The following is a 17895-nucleotide window of genomic DNA, read 5'->3' as shown; positions in this document are numbered from 1 at the left end:
TGAAACAAAGGAGTGAAGTCTACGGACCGAGGAAGGTTTATAACGAACCTTGTTTGATTATAGACTTTCTTGCATCAAGGATGAATGTAAATTACATTGGTTACCATAGTTGGACACGAAAGAATACTGGAAGAGGAAGTCGAAATAAAAGAATCTCGTAACGAAGGCTAAGGTTTCTCTACTTTTTTCGTGGATTAATCGTCACAACGTCTTAAAGACCTTGCACTTTCTCCCTTCGAATATTTCTTGCAAATTTATTATAAACAATATTAAGTGCGAGAATTAACGGATATAAAAAGGAATTCTATTCGAAAGAAGGCGATTAAAGAAATAAATGAAAGGTACAGAATACAATGTTTTCCTACATGGAGGCTTTGTTCTTCTAAAATTGAAATTTGCAAATTCTTTCTCAGTAGTTAAACAGTTTAGAATACGATGAATTAAAAGGATACAATGTTATAATATGAATAGAATATTCGAAATAGAAATTTCCGAATTTCCCACGAATATCTTGGGATTCGATGCAATATGCAGAAATTCGCGTATTAAACGTCCTTCACAGGTAGTTAAGGGATAAGAAGATCTATGCAGGTGAAAGTGAACGGCGAACCAGTTATATCTGCCGGAAACTGGTTAACTCCGATTGTAATTGCCTACTAAAAAAATTCTTTTGCACCGTTTATATATGTACCAGATTTTAATTCGTAAGTTTCATATGATTGCGTAAACGAGGAAAGGAAGGCCGGTAACCGAATGGTGATTTGAAGACGATTAAACGTAATTTGATAAAGTTAAATTAACATACGGAGTATACAACATACAATCATAACATGTGAAATACAATTCAGGAGTGGACAAGAGACGTAAAAACAATGAAAAACGTTCGTACGAACATGTGTTATAAGAATTAGTAGATTAGTTTAACTGGTTCTGGTTACTAATAACCATTGAAAATGATTTAAATTGTTTGACAACCATTGTCGATTATGCAACTTTTGTTTTGCTTATCAATAACAATTATATATGATTGAATTTTTCTCTGATTACCCATAACTATTATAGACGACAGAACTCATTTTGCCTATCAATAACCATTATCGATGAGAGTATTCCCTTTTGGTTATTTTCGATCATCGTCAATTTTCATTAACGTTACTGACAATCAGCATCCAAACGAAAGTCATCAAAGGGTGACACAGGGTGAAGCATTTAAATCGGAACGTGCAAATATCTCGCTTATTGATGATATTGTGAAGAAACTCTATAGATCGACAAAGTTATACCGATTAGACCAGCATGTGTAACGATGGAATTTTCTTCGAGTCATTTTCGAAGGTAGTCTTTTTTAGCTAGCCATTTTGAGCATCTTCTATGATGGTAGATGCGGATTATTGATACTATAATTTTGAAACAAGATCAAATAGAACACGTATTCGTATGAACTTCTCTCGTTAATTTTGCGCCTTCTGTAGATTTCCCAAGCGCGTTACAAACGTTATGAGACAGGCTGTATATTTCAACACAACAATACGATCATAAAGCCATTGACTCTTTAAAAATGGTTTAAGTGATCAACGATTGGTTCTAGACAAAGAAAACCTGATGCAGAATTGTTTGGGAAAAGGTACACTTGTTCCTTAAGGTTATCTTGTTCTTTAAGCTCGGTGTGCTTTATTACTTTATTTCCTGTGAACCGTTAGTCAGTCCCTCGGGATTCTTACGCGGTCACCTCAGGCTTGTCGCTACCAGATGCGACTGGTATATTAAGGGTTGCACTTTCTCTTTCTTCAAATCATGCATTCATCGATTATCTGCTATTTTCTCTACCTTCCTTCATCTTGAGAAAATGCCAAGTCAGTAAATTCGAATGTCCATCCCCAGCAATTTGCCTAAAGGTTGGTTGAACGTGTGCAAGAATGCCTCGGACGCGTCCTTGAGTATTTAACCCTTATCCATTACTCATTTTCGCAAATCAATGTGTCTCTCGTACGTCAAATTGACAGAATGGGAAAGCATCTGTGAAACGAAAAGATAAACAAATAATTTCGCTCTTTGTCATTGGTATGGATACGCTCCTATGGATTCTCTTTCGTTGAATTTCATTCGCACGTCGAAGTCAAAAAGTTTCAGAAAAGTTACTCCATAGATGACTGAATAATATAATCTTTTCTCCGAAAAATGTGACAAGCTCTGACTGAGAGTTAAGTCAACTTTTATGACCGCTGTTGATGAACGTTGATAGTTGAGATTCCCGAAGGTGTTCCCAGGTTAAGGTAGAGAAATAGGTAGAACAGGTAGAGCAAGGTGATTTCTTACTCCTAAAGTTAATACAAATATTATCTCGTAAATCTTAATAATCCGATTAAAGCCGTATCATAATAACGTTAAGAAATATGAAAAAATGTATATTTTTCTTATTCTGATAATTCACTACCTGTCGATTCGGGTTAAAAGGTAACCTTTTGGGTTCTGGTTTACGGTGCGTCATTAAGGGTTGGGGAACGAGGCATGAAAGTACGAAAGCTCTAATGAAACGGGTACCGTTTCGTATTCTGTCTTCGGAGAAGTCAATTTTTATTACTTTAAAATTAATTGTCTTGTTCTTTAAATATTCACATAGAATATTTTTTTACATACATACATCAAATTTAATGATTTCAATATATACTTTTTTACAGTACAATACATACAGCTTTTTGTTTCCTGATGTATTGCAGATATGAAAGAATTTTCACATGTTTTGAATTTTGTAAAGATCGCAAGGAAGGGATATTTTTGAAAAGGGACATTTTTTTGTACCTTATTATTTCTCGAGAGACGAAGGTAAAATTCCCTTCTTTTTTTTTTTTTAAATAGAGCTATATATTTTTCTTCGCATGATTTGATAGTTCTTTCCAAGTATTCAGATACATTTTTTTCGTTTGTTTTTAGTTTCAAGTTTATCTTTATTTGGTGAATATTCACAAAACAAGCCTCAATTCATCACAGCAACAAAGATATCTTCCTAAAGGCTAAATATCAGAAGATCGATATCAGATCCTTTTTCCAATGACCAGTTTTTGCAATCTTAAATCACCGACTCTCAGGCGATGCTCAAAGCTGAACAAAGCTCCTATAAAACATACAAGAAGTTTGTGAAAGTTGGTACTGATCACAACGAACAAATATATCTCGATAAATATGGATCTAAATGGCATTAGCAAATTGCGCATATTTATGCAAATTCACGTTTTATCATCTGCGATATAACTTCAACAAACAAATAGCCATTTCTCTTACAAGTTTACGCGCCGATCCCCTCAACCTCAAAGAAACTCCATTAGAGACATGTCGCAATAGTGTATACTTCAAGAATTTTCTGTACAAATTTGCGTAACACGGTCCATTCCATTGGCGAGGAATCATTGCCTTGTACCTTACGCAATTAACGCAACGATAAATCAAATTGATGAATTTTATCTGGTATCATGATGGATGAATTCTTTTTTATTACAGGATACCGAGTTTATCGCCGTCATTACATAGATAAAATGACCATACTCTGACTATATTTTGGACATTTACCACAATACAATTGCGGTAGGAAGGGAAATCTAAATCAGACATCATTCAATTCACCAACGTCTCTTATTTGTACATCTTCATGGTACGTTAATTTCCTATAATGAATTGATTTAAAGAGACAGTAAATTTCCCGGATCTCATATTCCTGCATTGTTTGTAATTATTGGACTGGTGCCTATAAAATGTCGCTTCTTTTTTTAAATAACACTTTAATTTTATTGTTAGACACAGTGGAACGTCAGTTTTCCGAACTTGGGACAAGGATGTTTGGATAAGGAAATTTTCGAATAACGGAACAATTACTATCCTGATGTTCATCTGCATGTGTGTATTCTAAAAGAAAGTCTAAACGAAGAATGCTTGTAGAAAACACCGTAAGTGACAAGAAACACGTTTTTCGGGAGAAAAGAAGACTTATGCACTAATGCAGATGAAGTTCGCGAAAAAAGAAAGTGCATCTGTAGAAAATCCTGTATGTACCACCTTGTAAAGAAAATTCAACGTTCCATTCATATAGATTGATAGCACAGGCAAAAGCTAAAAACCAATTGACTAATTGTTTATTGGTACTTATACCTTCTCTTACAGAGGCGACGTTGTGACACTATCATTTAACATTATTAATAACTATTTAAAAACGGAAATTACATTTAGATTCTACATTACAATATTCTCATTTTCCAAAATGGAAGTAGAATATTTCCCAATGAAAAATCAAAATTTTTCAATTTTATCATATACAATAAATATTAATAAGAGCGATACACATAACGAAATTAAATATGGTTCGATTAAAGACTTATGGGTGGCAAATCTTTTTCGCCAGATTTCATTCAGTAAAGTTACGTTCCTTCTATGCCTCTTACCATCTTGATTCTATTCCCAAGGCTTCGGATACTTCAGAACGTTGAGGGATATCATCATTGCCATAATATTCGTGTTACAATTTGGTATTCGAAGCGCTCAGTATATTAGTATTATGGCCAATTGAAGAAGATTCATTGCACTGAAACCATTCTATCACGTCAGCGTGATCACGTTATCACAATCACGGAATTCTGGTATTGTATTCAATGCAGAAACAGCTCCTTTTACATCAATATGATCGTTCGCTTCTTCCTATATCTTCAATGTAGTTCATTAACGTTTGTACTACATGCTCCTTTTAGTGCCACACGTTTAATGTCCAATCAAGCATATGGGACCATACAATTCTTAAAAATAACAGCATTCCTTTAAACCTAATTGCTTGCGAAATTGTGCCACACTTTCGCCAGAATAGAATGGGATAAAATATTTTATCTTCGCCTATCTACCAGCTTTGCGGTGTCTCTCAGTTACACGAACACATAAATAGGAATACATACACGCTAGACCAGATTAATACCTTTTCGCCAGGAATATCGTTGATCGCTAATAAAAATTCTTGTAAAGGATTCAACTTCTTACATGAAAAATGTATTCGGATAATAGAAAATTTGGGTAACAGGGGATTTACTGTTCTTTAAAACATCATGTTCAATTAAAGTAATTTCTACATGATTCAACGCATGTTCACGCTAATTTGTTTCATTATACAAGATTTATGTAACTGGCCACCACGTCCTTATATTCGAATGAATATTTTATGACCTCCTTCACGCAAGACTCGATTATAGACTGGAAAAACCGAGTAATGCAACTGTGGGAAAGAGATTGCAAAGTACCAGCACTCAGCTATATAAATACGATATAACTCACTCACAAACCAGAAGAGACAAAACCGCTATTACTCGCATCCGAATAGGCCACCAAAGAAAATCTTTCATTTGCATCTATCAAGAAAAGACTCAGGAACGATTTGCAGGGAGAAGTTCCTCCTATGAGAAGAATGCAACGTGTCAGTCGCAGTGGACCATGTTATTTTATTCTGACGTGTAACGCACATAGCAGACGCAAACTGAAACCATTTATTGCACAAGGGACGTTAAATCTGTTTCAAATGTATATACGCGATTATTTCTATAAGTATAAAAAATATAGGAAAATGTCTTGGACAAAAGTTGTATTGTATCAAAGGGGACATAATCTGGTGTGATTGATTATATTGTAGATGTCCAAGTGGAGATCATACGACAGTGATTTTAAATGGAATCATACAAATTCAAATATAGTAATCGATTCGTCTCGATTACCTCGCCTACAAAGAAATATTAACTTACTTATGTTGAAAAATTATTAGTTTATATGATATTTTAACTTTAATTTGTGAAACTTAACGTATGAAAGAGAAGGAAAGACACGAGGCGGTATTGCTGTGTTTACGTTGTCTTTGTCCTTCATACGTTAAATTTCACAAATTGAAGTTGAAGTATCTTGTATACTAATGATTTTTTAACATAAATATATTAATACCTTTCTGTAGGGAAAATTACCGTATTTAAATTTATATAATTCCATTTAAAAAAATGTATATTATCTTCATATGACCTCTACCTGTCTATCTACAGAAATGCTAATTATACCAAATTATGTCCTCTTTGATACTATACAACTCGTGTTCGAAACATCTTTCGGACCTTTGATACTTACAGAAATAGTCGCATGTATACACTTAAAATATTGGCATATAGTATAAAAGAAAGATTTACGTAAATTATCAATTGTATCTCCAATTAAAAAATTCATGAAAAGTTCTTCATTTCTTCTCGAATAACTTATACGTATTTAAATTGTCTAGATGTGACAAAGGAAGTGTTCAACATTCCTAAATTATTAAATTCACGTCTCCAACAACTTTTATGGCAATTTTTCCAAATTTGAGCTTGTATAAGAAACTCTCACTAATATTCTCACTGATATTCTCACTATTCATAACAGCAGATAATTTGATATTTTTGCTACAAATAATTAACTATTGGACAACATTTAATGCTTAGTACATCACCAAATTCCTAAATTTAAGAATTTAATCCCCTTGGAATTTTCCAAAGCTGATTCGGATAATTAGAATCACTCCAAAAGAATGTAATTTCTGTGAAATTCGAATAATTTGGAAAGAATAAAAGAAATGAAGAATGAAATTCCGAGAATATTGCTTTCCTAGCTGAATGATTCAACATCAATAATAATATTTATGTTTGAGTAACGCAGGTTATTGGTACTTCCTATTGAAATGTTTCCGTGCTAGACTAACCGGAATTCCGCGCGCGTTATGCCATGAATCGAAGAGTTGTCAACCGGAGAATGATGGAATTAATGGTCAAGGATTTCCCGGTTTCCCGGTCAAAGAAGTTTTCGTGCTCCTGATCCTTGGAAACTAAGATCAATAAAATTAAAGACTTAGAAATGAAATTCTATGGAATTTATTAACACATTCCATGCATATGAAACAACGTCTAGGCGACAGAAGAAAAGAAGCAAACGAAGAATACTCTTTTCTCATAGACGAATTAAAGACACAGACGAGGTGCAGTATATATTAGGTGTATACAATAGTTTTAGTCTGCTCTTTTTTCAATTTTCGTTTATTTATACATATGCATTACAAATTAATGTTTAAAATATTTTCCCCTATTTCGAATAACTAGCTTGCGATATATGGACAATTCAAATTTCGACCAATAAAAAGGACCAATATAAAAAGGGGGATCGACGAAAAGAGCAGAAGGACTAAGAAGAAGAGCAAAAGGATCACCGAAAACTTACGTGTATGGATAAATATATCGATGAGGTACGTCGATCATTATAAATAAACTATTGGTGTTATATTCTTCGTTATATTCTCTATTATATTCCCCATATTCCCTTGTAAAATAGATAACGTATTTATTTAGGAAATGCGCTTATGATAGAGTCTCCTTAGCTTGGATATATTTCTCTTAAAATTACTGAAACTAGAACATACATCCCACGACGTCCCTGCGGTATTTCGCGGCGTCCCATGATGGTTGTTTATAATTTATTAAGGTGTGTCTATTTTATGAATAATTAAAACTAAAACATACTCATCCCATTTTGATTATTTAGTTGAGTGTTACAACTAATACTTAAATCTGAAACATAGAAGCATGCATACACCACACATCATCTATCTCCCACAAAATGATTAAATGAATCTGTGGCGACACTCGACAACCCAAATACCGCCATTCGACACTAACTAAGCAACGGACACGGTAGCGCAGTTGTTAGCACCAAACAACACGTATTTTCCCAGAAAATGGAAAAAAGCCAAACTAATAGCAATTACAAAAAAAAAGATAAAGACGGTTCATCACCAACGATCAATAAGCCTCCTCCCCAACATAAGCAAAGTATACGAAATGGTCATAAACAACCCTCTAGCCGCCTTCTGCGCAAAAAATAAGGTAATCCCGGAAAATCAATTCGGCTTCCGGCACAAGCACTCCACAATCCACGCAATAAATAAACTTACGTCGGACATCTGTTGGGCACTTAACGCAAAGCAACGAATAGTCGCCTGCTTAATAGACCTCGAAAAAGCTTTCGACACAGTCTGGATGCCAGGACTTATTTACAAAATGATTAAAAAAACTTTCCAGAATACCTAATTAAAATAGTCTGGGACATGATAACAAACAAAATATTCTTAATGACCGACGGTTCACACACATCAAGCAAAGAATTCTCCATAGAAAACGGTTTGCAACAAGGAACAGTAAATTCCCCGCTACTTTTCAGTATCTACAATAGCGACTTACTAAATTTCTTTAATCTCAATACATTCACCCATAAACGCTCCATAGCCTTCGCAGATGATCTAATCATGTACGTAACAGGCTGCAAAACCAAAACGATAAGAACAGAACTCCAAGAATTTTCTGACAAAATTAGCGATCACTACTACACATGGAAACTAAAAATCAATGGAACTAAATGCGAAACCATATTGTTTAGGTCCAAGACAGGTGAAATCGGCCCGATAGAAAGGGAACACTGTAAAAAATTCCAACTAAAAGAAAAAGCAAACGAAGGGGAGCTCATACCACACAAAAACTGCGTAAAATATCTAAGCATAAATATAGATGATAAATTAAACTATAAGCAACACATCGAAATCCAACTCTCCAAAGTCAGCAAAGCATTCTGGAAAACAAAAAGATTGTTGTACTCCAGACATCTCAACAGCAAAGTAAAAATCCTGTGCTACCAAGCACTAATCAGACCTGTTATAACCCATGGCTGCCCAATTTGGTACAACATATCAGCTTCACTAATGGAAAAAATTCGCATATTCGAAAGAAAATGCATCAGAGCTTGCCTGAGTATTTACAGATCAGAACACAGCGGATACAAAAAATACGTGAAAAATAAAAGAATATACGACTTAGCCAACATCCACCGCGTCGACTGTCATATCTTAAAAATAACAAGAAACCACTTCGCGCAAGCTGCAAAGATAAAAGAAAATAGTTTAATCTTCGGTTGCTTATTTCCAAACGACTCATATTACAAAAATACACTGACAATAGGTTACATCCCCTCCCGAAGCTTTTTTATACCTAGACGAAAGAAACTATCTCCAAGACCAAAATAATATCCCAATAATATACCATATAAAAAGAAAAATAGGGATTAAATCAATACTCTACGAGGAAAACTAAGATAGACGGATTGCAGACACTAGGTGGAGATACAACATGGCCCTCTCCCAAAAAGACACAGAAGACAATCATAGAAAAAACATAAAAAAATATTGGTGGATACCAAAACCATAATAAAAATAACAAGATAAAGAGCCGCAAAACGGCAACGCTCAAATCTATCACCTTGTAAACTTGTAAATATGTAAATACTGTAAATATTGTAAATAAATATTGTAATAATTCAACAGGACACACCTCCCTTCCTTTCCCAGTCCACCCTCTCCCATTCCTTCCCAAAATCCCACAGCCCCTCCGAAACCGGATAGACTAACGAACTGTCCTATTTTTGCGACCAAGTTTTCAGGACAAAGATAGGGAGAAAAAACAATACAGTATGCAAGCACCGCTCAACAGCGTCTTAAAATCTAATTTATAAATTGTAATGCTAAAAAATGTAATTCCGACACACAAAATATTGTATAGCTATGTCGTACCGTCACGTATCGGTACTTTTGCCTAAACCACCTCACAATCGAAGTTCACTGTTTATTGTGAACTACAAACATATGTAATACTCAAGTACTGGCAACAATAAACGAAAAAAAAGCAGTTGTTAGCGCCTTAGGTTTCGAACGTTCGGGATCCGGGTTCGATTCCCGGCGCCCGTAGTCCTATTTTTCTTCCACGCATCGAAATAGAAGAATAATTAACAATACCCCAGCAGCGACATCTACAGCCGGCAACTACAACTATCACCGACAACAATATACTACCTCAAATCTTTACAAACTTAAAAGTAAACATGTATCGCGTAATATCCATCTCCCAAAGAACGATTAAAAGAGGAGATCATTATAAAGATTGGAGAAAGTAATTAAATAAAATGTACTCATCCCACGATGTTAGTGCGATTTCCCACAGAGTCCCGCAACGAATTTTGAATTGCCTAGACTGGACTGTGTTAGCGTAGTTCTCAGCTTGGCATTGTTTTCCAAAGATTAATTGCTCGATAATATAAAGAAAGGAGAAACGTAACAAAGTAATGTAAAGAAAGATGGAAAAATAAATAAAGTGGAGACTAATCTTTGAGAAACGCTGCCAATTACCAGGTCTCAACACGAGGAAGTGACTACGTACGAGACCTACCCATGAGTTACATAACATCTCACAAAAATGTCAACATTCAAGCTGTTAACGAGAATGTCGAGTTTTGATTCTACTTTATGGGCCTGCGTAAAGAGCTAGAAATTTCGCAGTCTAAACTACGAGGCGACTATCTCCAACGCAGCGTTTACACGAAACTTAACAAACTTTATACAAAGCATACAGTACGCAGCATCAATCCGCATACATAGTTTACGTGAATCTTTACAAACGTAAAACAAAGCAAACACAAGGCAACATCTATCTCCCACACAACGAGTACATCGATCACTACAAACATCGTACAATAATTCGCAACCCTACTGGCAGCATTCGGTATCAAAGACACATTTGTCTAACTTGGAACGAGAGAAAGAAAAAGAACTCTAACTTGACTGCAATATGTTTCCCTTAGAAGTGGGAAAAGAACCCTGATTGATCAAGCAATGACAGAAAATTCGCGGTGCACCCGGAACGAACGGGATCGCGATCTCACGAAAGAACTAACAAACCTACGCGACGTACCCCCATACACGAGATAACCCCAAGGTTCAGCGAAAAGCCCAAGAATTGACCGTAACTCGATTCCCGTTTCGCCGTTCGAAACTTACACAAGTCGCGGTCGATGGCGCCGATCGATGATGCCAGTGATCCACTGGTGATTCAGCCGTGGATCCAGCACATAAGCCGGCAACTTAACACACTCCAACTGAACAAGTTGAACCCAGGGAGGGACCGCTGAACAGGATTACGAAGACAAGGCCCCAACTGAAAAGTAGGGTCCACCCCCACCGGGTCGATCAGGATTACGGAGGACGTGAAATTGCAGGTCCCTGCCCGAGTACCGAAGTACCAATCGGACCGGAGTGCAGATCCACGACGGAATCCCCAACGGATTCGCAAGCATCACCGGCGCGACGACAACTCCCGCGATCCGGTGCGAACGTCGAGCAGTCGTCGAGCAGTCACCAAGACTGAGGTGTGCTTGGGCCGCCTTACGAATCCAAAGAGTTGTCCAGTGCACGTTGACTCGCACGTACCCGGAATACGCACGAGCGAGTACGTCACGCGACAGTTTGAAACAACTGAGCGATCGCGAACCGACAAATCGCGGGTACAATTTTTCGTTCCAAGATGGATAAGTATCGTTGTACAGAATGAGCTCACAATGCACTTAACATAGGTATCTATCTTACGATTAATTAAGGCTAAAAAGCACGCATTCCACGGTATCGCCCGGCGTCCAACGGTGTCCAACGGTGTCCAACGGTGTCCAACGGCGTCCAACGGTGTCCAACGGTGTCCAACGGTGTCCAGCGGTGTCCAACGGTGTCCAACGGTGTCCAACGGTGTCCAGCGGTGTCCAACGGTGTCCAACGGTGTCCAACGGTGTCCAACGGTGTCCAACGGTGTCCAACGGTGTCCAACGGTGTCCAACGGTGTCCAACGGTGTCCAACGGTGTCCCACGATGTCCCACGTTACAGTCCAGTCCAGATCATCCAAAATTCTTTTGGCGGCATTTGGAGATCCAAACCGGACTGGTGCGTAGTTCTCAGCTTGGCATCGTTTTCCAAAAATAAATCAGTTGATTCATTTTTGGAAAACGATGCCAATTACCAGGTCTCACCACGCGGAGGTGACTACGCAAGAGACCCGCCCATGGGTTATTTAACATTACGCATCGATCTCGACATTCAACCAATTGGAAGAATGTCGAGTTCCGACTCTACTTGCCCATGGGCCTGCGTAAAGAAATAGTTGTTTCATAGCCTAACAGCGAAACACATATCTCCAACGCAGCACTTACATGAATCTTTACAAGCGTAAAACAAAACATACATAACGCAACATCTATCTCCCACACAACGATTACATAGATCAGTACAAATATTGTACAATAATTCGCAACCGTACTGACAACATTCGGTATCAATGATACTTATGTCTAACTTGGAACCACAGAAAGGAAATGAAAGTACTGACACTGTATATACAATTTAGAGTTTTGCAAAAGAGACATACGACTCGTTGTACTAAACTTATGAAGATATCGAAAAGTTATATACTCCAACGTGACCGGAATATGCTTCTTTTAAAAATGGGAAAACGGTAAGAAGCCTGAACAATCAGACGATGGAAGAAAAATCATTTTGGCATCTAGCATACATATTTAATATGCTATGAAATGTTCATATATGTAACTGAAACGTATTTTCTGTAAATTGATAAATCTGAAACAAACTCATTTACTGGATTTGGTATATGGAAGAAATAGACATCTTTAAAACGAGAACATTTTATGAAACATTTTATGAAAAATAAATTATTAATAATGGTCAATTATAGATCAAATTACTATTGATTAAATTTTAGCAAATATATGGGGAATCGTGTGTATCTTTTAATCGAAACTAGGGTTACGTTGGAAACAAGAATTTTAAGTAATTGAATTTAAACTGAATTAAAAATTGAAAAGTTCATTTGGAATAACTAAGATGAGAAAAACCCCGGTTATTATAAAATCACTTGCTTTATCTTTTTACTTTTAACAGTATCTGTTATTTTCTACAACAACATAGTGATTTGCAACATAATAAACCGAAAAGTATGTGCATAAGTCATTTTTTGCAGAATTTTTGCTACAAACGTGACGATGTCTTTGTTTCGTGCAAATGAAATTCGAATATTTATAAAATTCTACATTACTGTTAAAAGATTGAAGTGAAAATATCGCGGTCGAAAAAATTCTAAAAGTTATGGTTCTAAGAACGAACAATCACCAGCACTAATTCCAATTGCAATGAATTAAATTTTAAAAAATATTTCAAGCCTTCATAGCAACATCAAGATATTTCATTATAATACTTCGTTGCGCATGAAATCGCTCACAATTTCATACATGTAAATATATATATATATATATATATATATATATATATATATTATACATTCGTAATAAAGTTCTGTATTTTAGCAGTCATGGTAACGTTAACGCTGACAAAGGAATATGTCTTATAGCAGTATTTTCAGTAATAAACGTAGTAATAAGGGGCGCTGAAAAAGAAACAAAGCAGTAGCCAGAAGGGCTACTAAAATTCAATCGTCTTCCACTCTATATAAACCCGATCAACACGCCGAGAGTGGAACTGAACATTCTTGTTTCGCAACGCTAATTTACTACTAATATTTATGAAGCAGAAAATTCTCAAAATCAAACGCGACGAGTCCTTCCTTATATCTGCAATATCAATTAATCTAACATTAAAAAAAAAAAAAGAAAAATCTGAAAATTCCCGATATCTGATACGCAACGCTAATAAGTATAAATCTACGCACTCGTATTTAAGCAATACGCAACACTAATAGCGAGAGATCGCAGTGCAACCATTTAGGAGGTTGCGGATGAACGATCACACTTGTACAGCTCTTTAGGCTGTACATGTGATCCAGGAGCAGTGTCCGACAAATGCAGTCGGAGGGTTTGGGCAGTTTGTGAACGCAACTCTACTTAACGAAACGCGATCATTCATTATCGCAACGCTAACAGGAAAAATAAGTAGAACTCGCGATGGAACAATGTCGCAACGCTAATTCTTAAAGTGAATTTAATGAAAATTACTATTTACTATTTGAAAAAGCTACTTTAAATATCCTAGTATTGCTACTTAAACAGAAAAACAGAATAAATTCTAAAAATTGCAAAAGACAATCGCGATATCGTAATTCGCAACTCTAAAACAAACGCGATTATCATTTTATCGCAACTCTAATTCAAACCGTAATCATTCTCTCGCCACACTAAAGAAAAATAGCAATATTATTTCGTAACTCTAATACAACCCGTAATTAACTTGTCGCAACACTAATAAGAAAAATCGCGATTTGCCCAATGGGACGATGGACCGATATATACATCGGCCAAAAAAACAAAGACTACTACTACTACTACTACTACTGCTACTACTACTACTACAAATACTAAAAGCGAGCATAGTGACAAAGTAGTAACTATGACTTCCCATGCTCCGGATGACCCAGAGGATGGGGAGCCATTAGTAGTTGCCCTCTTGAGTGACAGTTTGTCGGGCCTCTTCGGCTTATAGCCTCTTCCTTCTTCGAGCGCAATGCCCGCTGTAACTTAACTCTAAGCTCGAGACTTCTAAATCGCAAACAAAAAAAAAACTTATAAAGGTAAAATAAAAATATAAACCGCGGAAGCTAATTGAAGTACACATGGACTGACCAACGGTCACAGCAGTGATCGTTGCCCACTCGCACGTGCGTGCTCGAGCAATAAACGTTCGTTTCGAGCCCATTCGCGACCGCGACCGCGAAATTCGAAAAATCGAAAGGCAAAACCAGAGACGAGAGCATGCTCTACTCGTGCCAGTTTCACCGTCGATTTTTCAAATAAATTTCCAGAAACAGGTTGGTCACGCGGAAACGCGCCTACCCGACCAGAGACTGTGCCAACCTGCCCGGTCCTACCTACTTATAATTAACAGACATACCAGAAAGTATGCTACCTATCCTACCTAGCGCTATATTTAAAAATGGCAAAACAGGCACACCAACACACTCGCTCCACGGTTCTCACACAAACGCCCGGGCGCAAAGGTCCTACACTAGAGAGGATGTCCCGGGACGCCTCCGACACCCGAGCTTAACATATCATGCATGCTCTAAGGTACGTACCTTTTTCCTGAAATCGACTGACGAAGGCTAGTGACCATTGCGTAATACGTGATAAAACACGTCTGAGGAAATTATATTTTTAAAATAGATATAAGTAAACTTGGAATTATAATTGCGATTGATAGCGATATTAAGAGTATGAGTACACTTAGTCACGTGGATGATATTATCAGAAATTCTAATTGTATCGAGACGTAAATTGAATCGATATATGTCTCGACATTTTTAATATTTGAAGTTTTAAGGAATGAGAAAAAGCGACGCAATTCCACGACCTAACAACACACACGCATAATGTGGAAAATACGTCGTGCACGATACACTAACACATGGTCAGTCGCTGAGAAATTATTACATTACTTAATTCTAGGTCATCGTGCCCAATGTCTTTCTCTCATTCAAGTAGCACCTGGGCACGTGAATGAGATCCTGACAATGGGCACGGAAAGGGTTGAATCTGAAAATCCTGATCTAAAAAGATGATTAGTTTGTGTAATTTTTATTTAACGGACTAACGTTCTTTGCTGCTTCTTTCTGATTAACTCTATTTTATTAATTTAATACTAACTAAGTAATTCTACTTTATTAATTTAATAAATAGGAAGAAAATTTTAATATTGCAGAAAAGGTAGCGTTAATTGAAAAAGACTGAGACTCGATCAAATGGAATAATTGACTCTACATATATTACTAAGAAAGAAATAATCTCAGGCGATCTCTTTATCAAAGCATATACTCGAAAGTGCAGAAGCAGTGTTCAAAATTATTGCTTTGATTAAAAAATCTGCCTGTCGCGAAGTGTCTTCTTGCACATAAAATTTCACACATTTTCGTACGGAAAAAAATGAATTTTAACTCATATTTTAAATTCTAATCGAAATGAAATAAACGAACGTGACTTAATATTGTCACGATCAATTCATTGCTTAAGATCAAGTATATTCGTGTCATACAGATATATTCGTGTAGATATTTGCTATTTGCAAATATTCATACGGAATATTAACATGCATATTTATAAATAACACGAATATATTTTTAAGTGTATATGTTTAACCTAATTATTAAAAAACTAATTATTATAATCGCGATGTGCAAGAAGACCTATCCTAAACTAATAAATTTCAAAAAATGAGTGTTACTACTCACGGGTATAAGAAATACCCGCGGTCACTATGCTCGCAAAAAAATTCTACGTAATACAACCGATCACCCGTGCCGATTCGGACCTTTCATCCTACGACATGATTGAGTGACCGGAGGAACAGAAATGCATGCGACTCACCGTTCGAAGCGGAGAAACAAAGGATGTACCATCGATGCTGCGCTATCCTAGCGAATATCATCAGAGACTAACATCAGGCAGAACCGTTGGAAGGCCAATGGTAGAAATGGAGGTTGCGAAAAATCTGTTACAGAACAAAGCACGATGAGTGATTGCTGATTATTTAAAAAGTTGGAGATAATGAAAAATGAAAGTTTATTAACTTTAGTAAATTTGGTAATAATAAAGATTGAAATTCTAATAAACTTTGATAAGTGTAAAAACTGAAACTCTAATATGAAAGTTTAAAATCTAAAAATTAAGAATCTAAAGATTTCTGAAATATGTTAGTCATTTGTTTCATAATTCGGTATTAAGATTTTAATAATTATTTTATTTTAATGAAAGAATAATGCTAATAATCAGAAAATGCTAATCTCCTAAATTTTCAATCAAATTGTATTTCTTAATTGATAGTGATCAAAGAAAAATATACAGAATATACATAATTGAAGTACAATGTGTAAAGATAATTACATTTTTGGCTTTTTAGCCACTGTTAAAACATTCCCAAAGAAGACGAAGGAGTTGAAGCAGTGATATATCTATAACAAAACATAAGATATCATTAATATCGTTAATATATAATAACAAACTTGAAACTTTAGCAATAATAAAGACTAAATTCTAATAAATATGTAAATTGGAAATCTAATATAAAAATTTGAGAGCAAATATTCAGTGATTTTTTATGAGTATCAGACAGTTTTATTGTACTTTAATGTTAAGACTTCAAGACTTTATTTCAATTAAAAAGGACATTTACAGCTTTCTAAATCATCGATCATTTTTATTTTGTAATTAACGACATTTCAAACAAAATATATTAAATAGAACAAATTGAAATACAATATATAAAACTACTTACATTCTTGAGCTCCTGGAGAGGCTTTATCCTCTTGAGGGAGGCACTGACTCTAATACCGGAAACGAATATTCAAAAAAATAAATATATAAAAAAAGAAAAATAAAAGACTACGTTACCGCGACCGCTTAAATTATGATCGGCGAACAATAACTCTAATATCGCGTACAAATTTGATTGATAAAATTTTATTATTTTCGCGTGTGATTATTCGATCGAATTTGATCAAAACTATCGTGATTTTAAAATATTGAAAAGAAACTATTGCGTGGCAAACACTGACTCTACAACCGCATTGCGCGCGGTCACAAATATTTCCTGAAAATAAAGCAGTTTAGGAGCAGGGGGAGGGGGGTTGGAAAAGAAGCGAAACGTTGTTTCGACAATTTTCTCCTTTTTCCTATTGAACGTTTATTTAGAAAATACTGCTATTTCTTTACACTTAAAAATTATTATTAAGAAATTGGAACAAGTATGAAAAATATTAATTGAGAATTGTGAGATATTTCTTGATAGGGAACAAATGCTTACGAATACCGTGAATGCACTACAATCATTTGCAAGAATTATACTGTTCGTTATTAGAATACATACTGTGAATGTTCATTATTAGAATACGAAAATGTTATAAATTAATGGCTTAGATGTTATAAATTAATGGCTTAAATGTTGTTAATTAATAGTTTGAATGTTGTTAATTAATAGTTTAAATGTT

Source organism: Bombus terrestris, chromosome 14 (assembly GCF_910591885.1).
Source record: "Bombus terrestris chromosome 14, iyBomTerr1.2, whole genome shotgun sequence".
NCBI lineage: Eukaryota > Metazoa > Arthropoda > Insecta > Hymenoptera > Apidae > Bombus > Bombus terrestris.
The sequence above is the reverse complement of the archived record's forward strand: the minus strand, read 5'-3'. Positions refer to the sequence as shown.